The following is a 16,831-nucleotide window of genomic DNA, read 5'->3' on the forward strand; positions in this document are numbered from 1 at the left end:
AGCAGCCCCTCCTTCTACTGGTTCAGAAAATATTTATTTGGAGAAAAGTAGAAAAAAATGTTTATTTAGCTAGCAAAGTACTTACAAACATGAAAATTTAATAATATTAAACAATATTAATTAAACAATATAATATTAACAATATTAAACTTAGTGTTCTGAAGAGATGGCAGATTCAGACAGTCCTTGTTGTGGGGTGTAGCTCACCTCACTCGGTCTCTTACCAGTCCCTCCTGTGCCGCCTCCTGGTCCCCAATAGGCCACAGGTGCGAGCTCCTGGTGTTTTTCTGGGTCCTCAGTCCAGAGCAGGGCTGAACATCTCCAAGCAAAAGAAAAGCCACAGTCCAGAGAACTTCTCTGCCTCAGCCAGCTAAAAATTAACTAAAGTCAAAGGAGAGCTTTCTCTGCTCTCCATGCTGCAGACAGCACAGTCTGTGAGAAGGATGCAGGGAATAAGTGCAGTTTCTGATAACAAACTTGTGCTTCTTCTCCCCAGTTAGATCTCAGAACCAGTCTTAAAGGTGAAGAACTTAATACCCAGCATAAACAACAGATGACTGGGGATACACGCATCATAAAGTCACCCTAGGACAATTACATAACTTATTATCTTAATTTTCAGTTCCACACCAGCCTTTCCTCACCACCCCATTTGGGTCTGTATGTTCTCTGTTTTGTTTTTTTTTTTTCACACTTTCCCTGTTCTCCAGGGCACTCATGTTTGTGTTTCCTGTAAACTATTCGTTTCTAGGGTTTCTTACATAGGCATCCTTAACAAATAAAGTTTAAAACACACAAAAGCTGGACTAGGTATAGAATTAAACATTTTCTCTGGTGCTGCCATGCAGTTTCAGTTTGTCACTTGCCTTGCTGGATTTTACTGTCATAGTTTGTTCTTATACACAGGTATAATACCACTTTTTCTCCTTAAATCACTGCAGAGCTAGTGCAAAACACTTGTTTCTACTATAATTCATGTCTCTTAATTTTCTTTGTTTGAAGCTTGGCAATGTTTCCAAAGACCTAAATTCTTTTGCAGTTTCGTTCAAAGTGATCTACTAATTAAAAAGCAGGCAGACTACCAAGAGCTTAAGGCAATCATATGTTTTCCCAGAAAGATCTCCCAAGAAAAGAGGAGTATGTCTGGGGCAGCAGTCACACAGGCTGTGTTAGCTTTTAGTTCTTTCTGGGGTGGTGCCAAGGTCTGTTCCCTCCCTGCCTGCTCAGTGTAAATTCCTTGGGGCTGTCAGGAAGATAGGCTTGCAGTTGTGGTAGTTATAGGATCCCATATTTGGTCCCCAAAGACACAAAACTCTGTTTCATTGAATTTAATGCATACTTACATGGTCAGGATTGATGGATGGCTCTGGAAGGTGTTCCCCCAGTGCAATGATAGAGTATGAAAATAATACAGCTCTGGCCAAGCATCAGTGTCAAGTGAAGACAATGTCAAAGAGACTCATCTTCCTCTTTACCCTCACTACTCTCTCATTGTTCCCCTGTGCTGCCTGGGTTGAATAATGTCACACAGCTTTATTTCAGACAATAGACCCTGCCCTCAGAGAGTGCAGTAACACCTTCATACAGCATCTGCTTCTAAAACTGAAGTCAGACCACAGGTTTGTGCATGGTGTTATTTTTCTCTGATTTTGTTTTTTTCCCAGCTTGGCTTGTTTTTCTTGCATATGCCAGACCAAAACAAAGGATATACTGACTTCAAAGTTTGTAGATTTCTCTTGGCATCACCTTGATCCTTCAGGTGACCCCGAGAGATTGTAGAGTCTTTGCTTCCCTAGCCCAACGCAGCCGAAGAAGGAGCCTGGAATTCTAATTGTGCTTTCAAGGTTGTTTATTCTTTCTTATCTAAACATTCTTTCTCTGACTTGCCGAGCTCTGGCTAGCAAGGAAGCCATGGCCATCTGCCCTCAACCCTTGGGCAGCTCCCACCTTATATGCTTCAAACTACCTGTGTATTTTTACAATTTCTTCACCAATTCCCATCACCTATGTTAGACTGTGAATCTCTACATCAAACTAATAGAAAAGTGCCACCATCACAGCAAGACATGGAGGACAAGAGAAAGAGAAGAAGGCTAGGATACACCCAAATTCCTCCATCTTATACCCCCTTGAACCCCATTCAAAAATCCCCAAATTCTACATTTCCACACTGTGTTGATACAAATATCACACTACTAAAACCCTTGTGACTTGTAATTCCTCAAACAAAATTGACAGCTTTTTCCACAGGCTAAAATCAAAGTCACAGATGTTTTTGATTTCATGCTAGGGTCTCCGAGACCCCTGCCAGGGTCTCAAGACAGCCAGGGCAGCCAGAGGGATGTCCTGGACTCCGACAAAAGTTGAGTACTGCAAAAGTAAGGACTCTAAAGCTCTTGCCTTTAAAGGTTTTAAAAGAGAGTACCATCAGATACATAATTTCCTTCAGTGAAGTTCTCTATGGCCGCTATTCACCACTTTTAAATGCACTGAGGAGAAACAAGAGTGCAAACTGTATTACTCATCCATAGCAAACTGTTAAACCTAATGACTACAAACACATGCAAATATTTTCATGTAGTGTCCTGTAGGGATCACAGTCATTCTGGCTTTTTTTGCAATGTAAATGCTTCTAAGTGCTTACTTACTTTAAGTGCATCAGTCCACCAAACAATTAGGGAGACATCCTGGCACTGTGGCCACTTGGTCTGCTATCAGCATCTTTTTTCAGAAGCTGCCACTGCTTCTGGTGATTTTGGTCCCATTTAAGGTACTTGAGACTTTGTGAGTCTACAGAATCCACATGATGGTGATGGAGCTGTTATAGCCAGAATTAGCCTGCCTCCTGTATAAATGACTGGTAGGCCCCTTATAGAACCGCGTCAATCATGCAGATGGAACAAAGATCTGTGTGATGGTAGCTTCATGCTACCAATATTAGAGACACTTAGCTTCAAACTTGAGGAACAATTGTAGTACTGTTTTGTGCCCTAAAAGAACCATTTTGAATATTTTGTGTTGGCTTTTTTCATTTAGCCCTTCTCAATGCCCAAATATCTTACACATAAAACCTCCTTGTTAAAAGAAATAATGCCAAAGGGTAGTCAAAATCCTCTAAACAGAACAAAGAGGTCAGTACTTCAGTCAGTATGTTTCCCCTTTCCAGTTTCAGTCTTCAAGTACTGCAGGATACAGGACAGAAGAGTTGCTTACCAATTAGATTAAGTGCTTATTTTCTGTCTGTGGGTAGAATAGCAGCTTCCTGAATCCTAAGGGCAGAAGTCAGCGTTACTAGGGCTCAGATAACATAGACAATGCAGGAACAGAGTTATGAGATACATGATGTAAGAATCTTATGTCACAGGTTATCTGTCTCTATGACACTTTTCTATCCAGAACAACCATACATGTTTTTTATGCATATGCTGCCAGTAACTAGACATGTACAGGACACTTCTCACTATGTGTTATAAACATGAAGTACAAGAGAGGAGAACATTTATGAGATTGCAAACTTTTGTGGTCTCATTTTCTCTAATTAACTAGGATTGCAGAACAAAACAGATACAAAGAATCAAATGTTCTGGCAAATAGGAGTACCAGTCGTTATTCTTAATCCTCAACAGTTGCAGCTGATATTCAAACAGAACAAGATGGTGATGCATATCTTAATAAGGCTTGAATATAAAGAAACTCTGGGAAATTAAGGTTGAAGGTAAGAGAGTTGAGGGTCTACAGAAAAATTAGTTGCTGCATAATTAGATATAAGCCAGAACACTTATTAGCACTGTAGGTACAAGAGGATCTCATTGCTACCAAAGCAAGACATGCCAGAAGCAATCCTGAATAGAGCAGAATAGAGTCTGCTCAGGAATAAAAGGTAGTCTGAAAGCTGCTGTTGTCAAAGGCATGTGCAGCAACCAACTCATCTGTGAAAGAAGGGCGTCCTGTTCTCTCTTTCTCATTGGAATTTTATTAAACTGAAGTAACAATAATTCATATATTCATATATTTCTTTCATATGTTTCTTCTATACCCTGCTCTAAGATAAAAACAGTAAGATTAAAAAAAGCATGTAGTAAGGAGGCTTAACACCATATGTTATCATCAAAGTTTTGACATGATGGAGGCATGTATTCAGAAATTCTGTGGAGAGTCAAGAACCAGACTTTTCAATAAGCTCTTTTCTGTGTTTCTTTCCTTGTGTTATATATTGATATCTCCAGTTTTTCCAGGTAAAAGTGCTTTCTACATTTATGTAAATATTTAATAGTGGCTGGTATTAAATTTAGTATATTGGAGCTACATCTGTCCTGACTGCTGACCTGAAGAGTTGGAGCATGTCATTAGTAAAGTCAGTATACCAAATGAAAATAGATCACACACTGCTCAATGGCCTCTAAGAAAAGTTAAGACATGTAGGAAAGAGAGACATATAAAATCTGGTCTGCTGGCCTCTTTAAGAATAGAAATGAGAGCAGATCATATTCAAAACAGAATGGATAAAGGATGAACAAAAAGGATGCCCTAAATAAGTAGATGTGAAATAGATGTGAAAATGAAAATCCCCACAATCCCCACAAGATTTGTTTTCAGCAACTCACTTTGATCCTTTCATTCCAGCATGCTTTTCTGATTAAAGCTATTGTTAACACCAGCCGCCAAGGGAAGGTAGGTAGGCTAGTGCTATACTTTCCTTCTCCTAAGTTTTGCTGTATGGTCCACCAATCACTAAAGACCTCAGGCAATTATTGGACATCTCCTTATTAAACTATGGAAGCCAGTACCTTGAATAAAGCTACTCATCAGTGGGAAAAGATCCTACAGGCAAACAAATTTGACAAATGCAAACAAAGCCAGAACTAGGATAAAAAAATTTGCTGGCAAAATTATAAATACACTAGCCAGAAGGGTAAATATTGCCTTCTGACAATGGGGTATCTGTTGGGGTGTTGTCACTGCTCTGACAGACTAGACATATACTGGGGAGTAAAAAATTTGTATACCTCCCAGAACCACAACAGATGCTTTTCTGCACATCTGTGCCGAGAGGAAGCAGTTAGGACTGCCCAATGGAAACACAAAAATTCAGTTCCACAGCTACAGACTGACATTTTGTCTGACACAGGGCATATTTGGGGGAAATTTTAGTTCCATCAAATCCTTAGTTCTATTTCAAATTGACATTTTATGCTGTTTTGGCTTGTGGGTTCTCAGTCAGCCTTTAATGTTCTGTATTACTTGACATGGTTTTAAATTTTGAAAGCAGTTACTATTAGCACAGATCAACCACAGAAAATTCATTGTGTAGCACTTTCATGTCTGAAGTGCATAGTAATGCCCCAGAGCAAATGTAAAATAATGTAGAAAGATAATACTCAACAGAATTTGCAACAAGGTAAAAGCAAGAATACAAGTAGTTATTGCAGCTCAGAAATGCAAAGAGAAGCTTTGGCATCTGGCAAAAGATCAGCCTTTGGAAAGGAAGTAAAACATTGCAAATACAAGTTTAGAAACAGGATGTGATAACTCGCCCTACAACATGGATTACTGGATTTTTGGGATGAGGCTGAGCTAATTTTAACTCTCATTTCAAGTAAAGGAGATAATTTCCTTCAGTGAATGTATAGCAGTCACCTTCACAGTGAACTGTAAGATTTCTCCTATCGGAGTCTGCATTTAATTTCAAAAGTTTCTGCTTCTATTTTTGACTTTCAGAAGGGCTGGTGTGTTACAAGAAATGTCTCTCTTTGTAGATATGTAAGCTCAAGTTTATGAAAAATATTACTTCTCCCTTATCTGATTTATATATTTAGATTTTCATGGTGGAGATTATGCCACTAGAAGTTTCCTGATTTTTTTTCTGAGTTATCTCATTACTGTTAGCATTAGCTGACAGATTTAAGACTCATTGAATCAGCCAGCTCCTGACTTAAAGAGACAGAGAGTATTATCTGTCAAGTAGTGACAGAGAGGCATGATCGGCATTCAAAATAATATCCAACTGATAAATGAGATGAATGAAGGAAATAATCTAATACACACATAAAATATTTCTAATTTTTATAAAATCAGAATTTTGTTTTACTGCCCTTGGGCTTCTTGGTGATGGTGCATCTGGTTAGATGTGTGGTAGTTAAGGAAACATGTCTGCTTCTAGAAGAGCAGTCTTGGTTTAGAGAGGCAGTGAGCAGTCATGAGAAACTCTGTTTCCCATTCTTTCAGCAGTAAAACAAACAGTTCACACTTGTATAGGCTTTGCAAGAAAACAGAAAAAGGTCATCTAAGAGGAAATAATGTGGTGAGTGTTATTTTTAAGTACCTTAGAGTGCTTTACAAAGTGCATATGTGGTTGGAACAAATGTTTTCAAATTCCATGCAGCCTTAGAGACTTGAGGAGGAGTGGCCTGAGAGTTCAGCAGCAAGGGACATGGGGGTACTGGTGACAGCAGCTGGACATGAGCCAGGGTGTGCCCAGGTGGCCAAGAAGGCCAAGGGCATCCTGGCCTGGATCAGCAATGGTGTGGCAGCAGGACCAGGGCAGGGATTGTCCCCCTGTACTGGGCACTGGTGAGGCCACACCTCGAGTGCTGTGTTCAGTTCTGGACCCCTCACCTCAAAAAAGGACTTCGAAGGGCTGGACCATGTCCAGAGAGAGACAAAGTTCATGCAGTGCCTAGAGATCATGTCTTACGAGAAACACCTGAGGGTGTTGAGAAGCAGAGGATCAGGACTCTGCCCTCTACAACTGCCTGAAAGGAGGCTGTTTATCAGGTGGGGTTCAGTAATCCCTTCTAATCCCTTCTGTTCTGTCACTGTGTCTCTCTTATGATTTTTAGTTGCGTGTTCTGTACTTCACTGATTTCTTAGGTTAAGATGGCCTCCATGAGTCAGCCTCTTAGGCAGCTCTCAAACTGTCCTCTGCAGCCTAAACCTTTCCCAACAGCCTTGGAATTTCTTACACTTTCATTTATTCTGTTCACTTCACTCTGGGATAAAGTTTGAAAAGAACCACCATCTTTTACTGAAGAGAAAGTAACATTCAGAAGAGTCTTGAGAAAAAGATCAGAACTGACTTTTCAAGCATCAGGAAACAGAACAGAACAAACAGCAAATTAAGCTTATGGTGAGTAACAAATAGGATAGTCAATGGAAAAAACAACACAGTGCAATGAATACAGATGAGACACTGTATCAGAAGTTATTGCTTGGTAAGATCTTGATGCCAAAGACTAAGCCACATGCATTTTAACTTTGGGATAAAATGGGTGATCAGTCATCTTGCCTGGAGTAACTCCTAACTTATTTCTCAGTCACTGCTCTTTGAGAAGGAACAATAGTTTCAACAGTCCTCCTGTCATGCTGTATAAACCAGCATTTACTGAATTACAATGGATTTAGAAGGAGAAGAATATTATGATGAGAGAGGGGGTGTGTACACCTAAGTGAGCAGCAAGAGGCTGAGGAACTGGAAAACCTTTTGTTCTATGAGCCCTAAATATGCAGCTGCTTTCTCTGCTTTCTCTGCTTTCTCTCTCCTCATGAAACAGCCATTTCATCAAGGAAGCAAAGCAGTGCCTGGGAGGGAGCCAAAACTCTCCAGATAACAGTTATGACAATGCTCACCAGCTGCATTTTCTCTTAACATTTTTGATTTTTTAATGTTCAAATTAGTCGCAGGGGTAAAAAAATCTGTCACCTGCTTTATGATCTTATAAGAAATTATGAACAGGTCCTTCCTTAGGGACTACAAAAGCCAATTTCTTTCAGAAATAAAAGTTCAAAGGTGCTTATCTATAGTTTCATTTTGTTGTGTGCTATGTGACTTTTTAATTTTGTGTGCTTGTGACTTAAACCAGTATTTTCCTCTGAAACTATTGAGAAATCTTTATGTCTGCAAAGTTATGTTGACCAATCTGCTCAGGACATTTAAGATACATTGCACCAGGGCCAGAGAGTGTGTGCAGTGCAACTGGGGCACAGCTCACCAGACATGGAGGGTATAAAAGAATTAATAATGAAACTTCTCACTGTTTGGATTTAACATTGGCAGAGTTCATTTGCTGAGCAGTGAAGGGATGAGACAGATCTTCTTGCTGAGTGAAAAATACTCTTTTTTATCATTAAATAGGACCCTATTTCAAACAGTATGAGTCAGGAATAACATAATAATAATGATAATTCTTTCCATAGCTGTTTTGAGCTCCAGACCAGGTAAACTTCTGATCTTCCTCCAGGCGTTGCTTCTTCCAGGTTCACAGCTATAACCAATGCCCATCCTCTCCTTGCAAGTGAACTGATGTACATTGGCATGGCTCCGGTGGTTCCTCACAGCTCCATTCCCTCCTAGTTCATTCCCTCAACAGGCTGGGCCAGCAGCTCCCAAGAGCCTGCATAAAGCACACTGAAAAATGCTTTTGCAGAAAAATATAAAAAATGCATAATGCTAAAGGAAAGAAAAGAAAATAATTACAAGATATTCTGCTTGTGGTTTTTAGCTAAAGGTAAATAAGTGTAATTTTTACTCCTACCCTTGTGGGGTATGAAAATCTCCATAAGAGTAATTCCCACTCCCCAAGAGAGTTATTCATACTGATTTTTCTGCAGATTCCCTCCTAAAAATAATCTCCCATGTTGGACTTAATGGATTTAATATCAGCTGATCTGCCATGTCTTTTAAGTGTTTCCTAAGAGGAATGTATGATATTTTACCTCCAGCTCTAGATGCATGAAGCTTGGCAATTCTATTTCCCAACAAGTCCTACACTGATCATAAATACATCCAGCTACCATTTAAAAGCTCACCATTAACATTAGCCTTTATATGTAACTAAAAAGCCATTCAAGCATGCCACAAAACTCTATGTTTGCATAAACTCACCCAGGCACAATAATTTAATCTGTGCTCAGCTCCAAAGAACATGCAAATTCTTTTGAAAACCATAACAGCAAATGTGAACAAATATTTTCTCTCCCACCAATGTGATTAATATACTTCTTTATATTTTCCTCCTAGGACTAAGTGCGCAGAACAGAGCTACTAGTAATTTTCTAAAAACTGTCTTGCCATTATTCATTCCAAAGAGATGTTGAGCACTTCTGTTAGACCACACTCCCCTTCTGCAGTTCATCAGAAATCATAGGTACATTCAAGGTGAGGATGCTAGAAATTTCTACTTCTCAGCGCTTGCCTCTGAGTAAGAGAGCCAGACTTCATTTTCCCTCTCTGGCTCCAAGAAACAGAAAGGAAGATAGGCAGCCTAAGTAAAGCTTGAGTACTTTCAGATTCCTGTTTCCAAAATGCAGCCCAACGTTTCTCCATGCTGTGAAGCACAGACACATGAACAACTGTCAGTCCAGGACTGGAGAAATGCCTTAGGGAATCATCAAAATGAAAAAATATTCCTATGTGGCCGTGCTTCTTCTCCCCCACTCTGTGATGTCAGGACTGCTTGTGGGGCCCTCTCTGATTTAGAGCTGTTAATCAGGGAAGGCCTCACAAGCGCCTTGACATGTAGCTCTCCTTGAGCTCATCAGAAGCCATCTATTCCCTGGAACTTCTGCTGCCTAATGGGCTCCTGTTTTCCAACAGATAGCCTTGGAATGCTACTTGTGTCTGAATGGTAGCCTGAGTGGGACAATGTTACTATTATTTGACTTCTGAATAAAATTTTTGGCTTGGATTGCAGCCAGGGTACAGATTGATTGATGACTAAAGCCAATCATCTCACAACCTTGTAGGCAGCTTCAGCTCTCTTGGGCTACAGAGGACTGTAAGATGAGGAGTCATCTTTTTTGGGGTGCCTCTCAGATCTTACAGCTCAGTATTGTGATACTCCGAGGACTGTTGCCAAAACCTGATGATGAGGCCTGGTCTGACACTTCCCCAGTCCTGAAAGCTCAATCCTTGCCTATTGAGAAATGCACAGGTAAGTATTTCCTAAAATTGATGGGAATTTTTTACATACATATCTCTCTGTGTCTGTGTGCATGTATGTGTGAATTGGTTTAAATGCCAGATGGTGAGTTTAGTATGATTATCATAATCTAAGATTTTTATAATTACTGCTATGCTTATAGTAAATACTGTTGAATCTTTTCATAAATGTTAAATTAGTCAATGATTAAGTGCTACTAAATTCTTAGTTTACCCTCAACCTTTGCATTCCTGGTCTTTGTGAAAATTGTTCTAAATTGATTCTACTCCTATTTTGCCTGTGTTCTTAATCTGTGAAGTAATACAGTGAAAATTTCCATCAAACTTCAACACAGCTCTTAAAACTTTATTAAGCCTCCTTTTGCTGACACCTTTGCCAGTGATTCTTTAAGCTACCTAGATCACTCATTCATGACTAACAGCAGTCAAACTATCATCTTTACCTCCCTGAGTTCAAATCCATTTCAAGGCATGAATAAATACCTTTTTTTCTAACTTTTTCTCAGTTCTACCTCTATATATTCCTTGCACTGAGAGGCAGAACCTGTTGTGCTCCCCCCCTGCAGCAGGTAGCTGCCTTCCAGCTACTTGGCTGGCAGGGCTGATGGATGAAGGTATATTCCTACTCTCAACAAGTGGCTCATTCTCGTGTAATTAATAGTCCCAGTACCCATGGGTCAGATATGTTTCTAATTGTAGTACCTCTAAGAGTTCAATTGATGTTATCCATCTCTTCACATGAATTATGTAAACAGTGACTGATTATTGCCAAAACAATGTAATAGTTTACTGTCTTTTCTTAGTCGATAATGATTATGTGGAATACTGAAGGAAATACTAAAGGAATACTAAAGGAAATTTTTACAATCATCGGTATTAAAAGGTGTAGCATGAAGTTACAGCTGTACTTTTGACTCATAATTGACCACACTTACATTTCTTAATACGTGAAAGATAGTAGCAGGGCTAACTTCTAGTTCTGTTTTAAATATCTGTCTGTCTTAACGTATTTGGTGCTCCAATAGATCCCATATGGTTGAACATATACCAGGAGGAAAAAATACATGCAAGATTTAGAGGACATAGCACAATATTTGAATATTGGCATCAGGAAGACATAGCACAGATGGAGAGCAATGGTGGACTAAGGGACCCCATGTCTGAAGTCTCCATGTGAAAGTAGGTGGCATTAAAAGGGATTACCTTTTAATCTGGGTCCAATACAATCACAGCAGTCACAACAACTCTTCCTGCTTGTAATGACCTTAACAGCTTTTTTTCACCAGTGTTCTCAAGCACTTTGGAAAACATTGACTAACATAAACTTGCAAAGTTCATGCAATGACCCTTGTTTGCCAAAACAGAGCAGTTTCAATGCATGTTATTAAAAAGGTGTTATCTGAGAAGATAATCACAGTTTGATGTGTGCAGTCCTGTTTGTTGAGGTGGATTTTAAATGAGAATGAGGAATGGAGCATAACCATCTGCTTTCGGGTGTCCAGTTTTGGTGAGCTATTGAATGCAATGTTTTGCCTCATACAAACATTGATCAAAGATCCAGTACCTTACTTTTTGTTTTGTTTTGTTTTGGGTTTTGGTTTTATTTTTTAAAATTATTTCCTTGTGTTTTGATCAAAAACTAGCAGCAGAAGTTATGCCATTTTAGAAAAAATTCTACTTATCTCAACATGACAGACCTACTAAGTACCTCTTTCCTGGGAGGATGAGCTCAGTGATTCCCATTTGCTAGGACCTTCTGGGAACTGCCACCCCCATCTTTCCCTCCCTGAAGCAACCAGCACAGAGGCAGTCAAGATGGCATACCTGTGAAGGAAATTTGCTGCTCCATCAGTGATAAGAGGGAAAAGTAAAAATAAAGTAAACATCCTTTTTGTTATAAGAGAGTTAAGGCAGAACAGTGACTATTTTTAGCAGGCAAACATTTGGACACTGACATAAGAACCTGTTGTTAGGAGATACACACTAATATTAATTGCACAATGTTCCTTATCAGGCTTCACTTGTTTAACATCTGCATTTTATAATAATATTTTCCAGCTTGTCTTCTCAGCTCTTTCCTTCACAATTTTATCTGTTATCAATCACAATTGAAAGCGATAAAAGCTCAACAGCACAATTTCCACTCATCAACCAACCTCCTGGTAACAGCATTCCCCCTATCTTGCATGGCTGTTAGTGATGTCCAGTAGATTGCTGCTCCAGAGAAATAAGAAACAAAGCAGGTTTAAAAACAATCAATGTCTTATCACTGAAGAGTACATCATGCTTTGTTAAGAAAGAAGAAATATACATACTTTTCTGATGTAATTTGCAGTAAGAAAAGGCAGTTTAGATGATGGTCCAGAAATTTAGTATGTACAACACAGGTACTCTGTTCTCTCTGTACATACTCACAGAAGGGGCAAGGTTAGAAGGGACTACTGCAGGTCATCTGGTCCCACCTCCCTTCTCAAACTGGGTCCCCCAGAGAACATGACTCAGAAATGTGTCCAGATGGCTTTTGAGTATCTACAGGGTAGGAGACAACCCCTTGGGGCAATCTATCCCAATGCTCAGTCCACCCTCACAGTAAAGAAGGGCTCCTTCAAGTTCAGGTGGACTATTCCTGACCACCTTCCTGTCTTCCCTGACCTTAGAGATGGCTGCTATGAACCATTCCATCACTTTCCAGTGACTTAGGTGAGACTGACTGGCCAGTAGTATCCTGGGTCCTCTGTCCTGCCATTGTTTAAAACAGAGGTGACATTTTCTTTCTCATAGTCTTCAGGCACATCTCCTGACTGCTATGACCTTTTAATGATGATTGAGAGTGGTCTAGCAATGACACACCTGAATGCATTCCATTAGGGCCTGTAGAACTTGACTTGTAGATGTCAAGTTTGACTAAATGGTGTCTAACCCGATAACCCTATCTGCCTCAACCAAACAAGATTTACTCCTCTTGCTCCAAACCTTCTTCCCAGTCCTCTGAGGCATGGATAACCAAGGGCTGGCCTGGCAATGAAGATTGAAAGAAGGAATCTATTCAGTATCTCAGCCTTCTCTGCAACCTCTGTTAAGAGGGACCATGTTCCATTCAACTTCCAGTCCACACTTTCCCTGGTATTCCTTATGCCATTGTTGGGTGGGTAAGGGAATTTGGAACACCAGTTATACTCTCTCCTGTATTTCCATTTGAAGGCAGCTACACAGAAAGAAACAGATGAGCTGAATCTATTAATAAATGACTCTGTGGCTGGTGTAACTGGAAAAATTTTGGGGTTTTTTTTAGCAATGGAATGGTGCATGTTGCTTTTCAGACTGAACTCACTTTACTCACTAAAAGTAACTCAGAAACTAACAGGGCTCAGTGGCAGAGCTTTAAATCAGATTTTATGTGGGAGAGAGACAATATCAGACTTGTCCCTAGGAGTTGTGGGGTGACATGCAAAGTTAGAGAGACAGGGTGCTAGTGGGGTTCCTCTGTCAGTGACCACACTGGAACACACTTATGGAGATGAGCCAAGGACTCCCAAGGACAGAAGCCGACAGGGATTAAGAGATGTTCCTCTAGGAAGGCGACAGCTCAGCTGAGGTTGAGAAGCCCAGCTGAGGTGCAGTTGCCAGTGCAATCTGGAAGACACCATGTTGCTAGAAAGCTAGGATCTTCTTGCCATTACTGAAACCTGGTGGGATGAGTCCCATCACCGGAATATGACTATCAATGAGTACAGGCTGTTCAGAAGAGATAGGAGAGGAAGGAGAGTTTCAGAGACTGAAATGGTTCATGCCTCAAACATTGATATAAAATTTTGCTCATTATAACAAAACGTGTTTGAAGAAGCTACAACCAAAGAAGCCTCCCTGAAGATACCTGACTGGGACTTTGGACTGAAAGTCAAACTGCTGAGATTAGACAAGGGGAAAACACATTCTTCCATCACCTGAAACAAACAAATAAACAAGGACAAGAATGTGAGTCAAACCCAGCAGCCATGCTAAGAATCACCTTTGGCTTGCTTCAGGGTAAGGGAGGATGTAGAGACCCATTTGCTGCGAGCAGGTTTGCACAGATTTCCCCCCAGCTAAGGTGGGGGGCAAGAAGTTTCAGTGCATTGTAACCTCTGCTTATGGGCTTTTAACCCATCCTCCCTTACACAAACTGCTATGGAACCCCCAATCCTGGGAAAGCCACATCCACAGGACATTGACAGGAGGGGAAGAGGAGGGGTGTCTTAATCCATCAAAGACTCCCTGAAGTGCCCTCAGAGTAATTCCTAAGGCCTTGCACCACAAGACTCACATTCTGCAACAAACCCAGGGTCTGTTGTAAGAGACAATGGCAAAATCCCTTGCCCCCCAGGGTGGTGCCTGGATTTTCCTACCTGACCTGAGTGTATATTTACCCATCAGATTCTATGCTTTTTGGAGGAGGACCTCCATCACCAAGAAGACCATCTGGAAAGGATTAATGGAGCATCACTGAGATTCATGAAGTGGTGATATTTTCCTTATTCTGTCTATGTCAATCCTTTTCTGTCTCCTCCTGCTCCCCACATTTTTTTCTCTTTCCCTTCCCTTCCCTTCCCTTCCCTTCCCTTCCCTTCCCTTCCCTTCCCTTCCCTTCCCTTCCCTTCCCTTCCCTTCCCTTCCCTTCCCTTCCCTTCCCTTCCCTTCCCTTCCCTTCCCTTCCCTTCCCTTCCCTTCCCTTCCCTTCCCTTCCCTTCCCTTCCCTTCCCTTCCCTTCCCTTCCCTTCCCTTCCCTTCCCTTCCCTTCCCTTCCCTTCCCTTCCCTTCCCTTCCCTTCCCTTCCCTTCCCTTCCCTTCCCTTCCCTCTCATGTTTATATCAAATAAAACCCATACTGTTGTCACTAGCATATCATCTCATTTGCACCTTAATTCGGGTAGAGGCATTTCTAAGAACTTTAATAACCAGATCCTGACAGGCAGAAGGGTTGCCCTCTACATCAAAAGTGGGATTGAGTGTGGAAAATTGTGTCTGAAGAACATCCCTGAGCAGATTGATAGCCTGTGATAATAATCAGAGACCAAGGTAAAAAAGGGAACCTTGTGGTCAGCACCCCCTATGGCCTGCCTGCCCAAGGGGAACCTATGGATGGATCATTCCTGCTCCAGTGACAGGGGGATCCTGTTCACAGGCCCTTGTCCTGCTGGGGGACTTCAACTACCCCAACATCTGCTAAAAATGAAGCATTGTGAGCTGCAGACAGCCCAGGTGATGGCTCGAATTGCTTGGAGCACAACTTCCTAACCCAGGTAATAGACAGCTCTGCTGGAGGGGTTGCATTACTGGACCTGAGGGTCACCAGTGCCAGTGAGTGAGCTGGGGACATCAAGACTGGAGGCAGCCTGGGCTGCAGCGATCATGCACTGGTGGAGTCTGCAGTCCTGAGGGATATGGGTCAGGTGAGGTGTAAAATTAGGTCCTTGAACCTTAGGAAAGCAGGTTTCCAGCTTTCCAGGGAGATAGTCAGTGGGATCTCTTGGGACATTGCCCTCAGATACAAGGGAGTGGAACAGAGCTGACAAGTGCTTAAGGAAATCTTCCACAGAATACAAGAGTTAACAATCCCCAGGAACAAACTGAGCAAGGAAAGAAAGAGAGCATGGCTGAGTAGGGACCTGCTGGAGAAACGGAAAGGAAAGAAGCAAATGCACAGGCATTGAACATAGGACAAATGTCCTGGGAAAAGTATAGATGTGAAATAGTTGTGTAGGGATGGGGTCAGAAAGACCAAGGCAAAACTGGAGCTGAACTTGGCAAGGAACACAAAGAACACCAAGAAGAGCTCCTATGGGTATGTTAAACAGAAAAGGAAGGTCAAAGAAGGAGTAATGGCCCCTGTTGAACAAGGCTGTAAAACTGGTAACAAGGATGAGGAAAACGCTGAGCTACTCAACAATATTTTTGCCTCGGGCTTCAGTGATAGCTTCTCTTCCCACACTTCTCAAGTGGATGGAATAGGATGGGGACTGGGGGGGCAAAGTCTCTCCCACTGTAAGTAAAGATCAGATTGGTGACCACCTGAAGAACCTGAATGTACATAAGTCAATGGGACCTGGTGAGATGCATCCCAGAGTCTTGAAAGAAAGGGCAGCTGTAGGTGCCAAGCCATTCCTCATATCTGAAAATTCATGAGAGTCCAATGGTGAAGTCCCAGGTGGCTGGAAAAGGGGAACATTTTACCCATATTTAAAAAAGGTTCCATCCAAAGCACTGTAACCAGCAGGGCAAGGGAAGGCATTCTGCCCCTGCTCTGCTCTGGTGAGACTCCACCTACAGTGCTGCATCAGCTCTGGGGTCCACAGCACAGGAAGGACAGGGACCTCTTGGAGCAAGTCTAGAGGAGGGCCTGAAAAAAATCCAGAGGGATACAACAATTTTCCTATGAGGAAAGACTGAAAGTTGTAGTTGTTCAGCCTGGAAAAGAGAAAGCTTCAGTGTGATCCAATTGTAACCTTCCAGTACTTGATAGGAACATACAGTGAAGATGGCAAGTGGTATTTTACAAGGTCATATAGTGACAGAACAAGGGGGAATGGCTTTAAAGTGAAAGAGGTCAGCTTATATTGGATATTAGAAAGACATTTTTTACTGCAAGGGTGGTGATGGACAGGAACACATTACTGAGAGAAGCTGTGGATGTCCCATCCTTGGGAGTGTTCAGACAAGGATAGATGGGACTGTCACCAGCCTGGTCTAGTGGAAGATATCCCTGTCCATAGCAGGAGGGTTGGAACTAGATGTTCTTTAAGGTCCTGTCTAACCCAAACCATTCTATAATTCTATTTGAATAAACCCTACTTGTGATCCTTGATATTCTTTGCCAGATTTAATTTCAGACTGGTCTGGGTGTTCATTGCATTTATGC

Source organism: Lonchura striata, chromosome Z (genome assembly GCF_050655825.1).
Source record: "Lonchura striata isolate lonStrDom1 chromosome Z, ASM5065582v1, whole genome shotgun sequence".
In the NCBI taxonomy this organism is placed as follows: domain Eukaryota; kingdom Metazoa; phylum Chordata; class Aves; order Passeriformes; family Estrildidae; genus Lonchura; species Lonchura striata.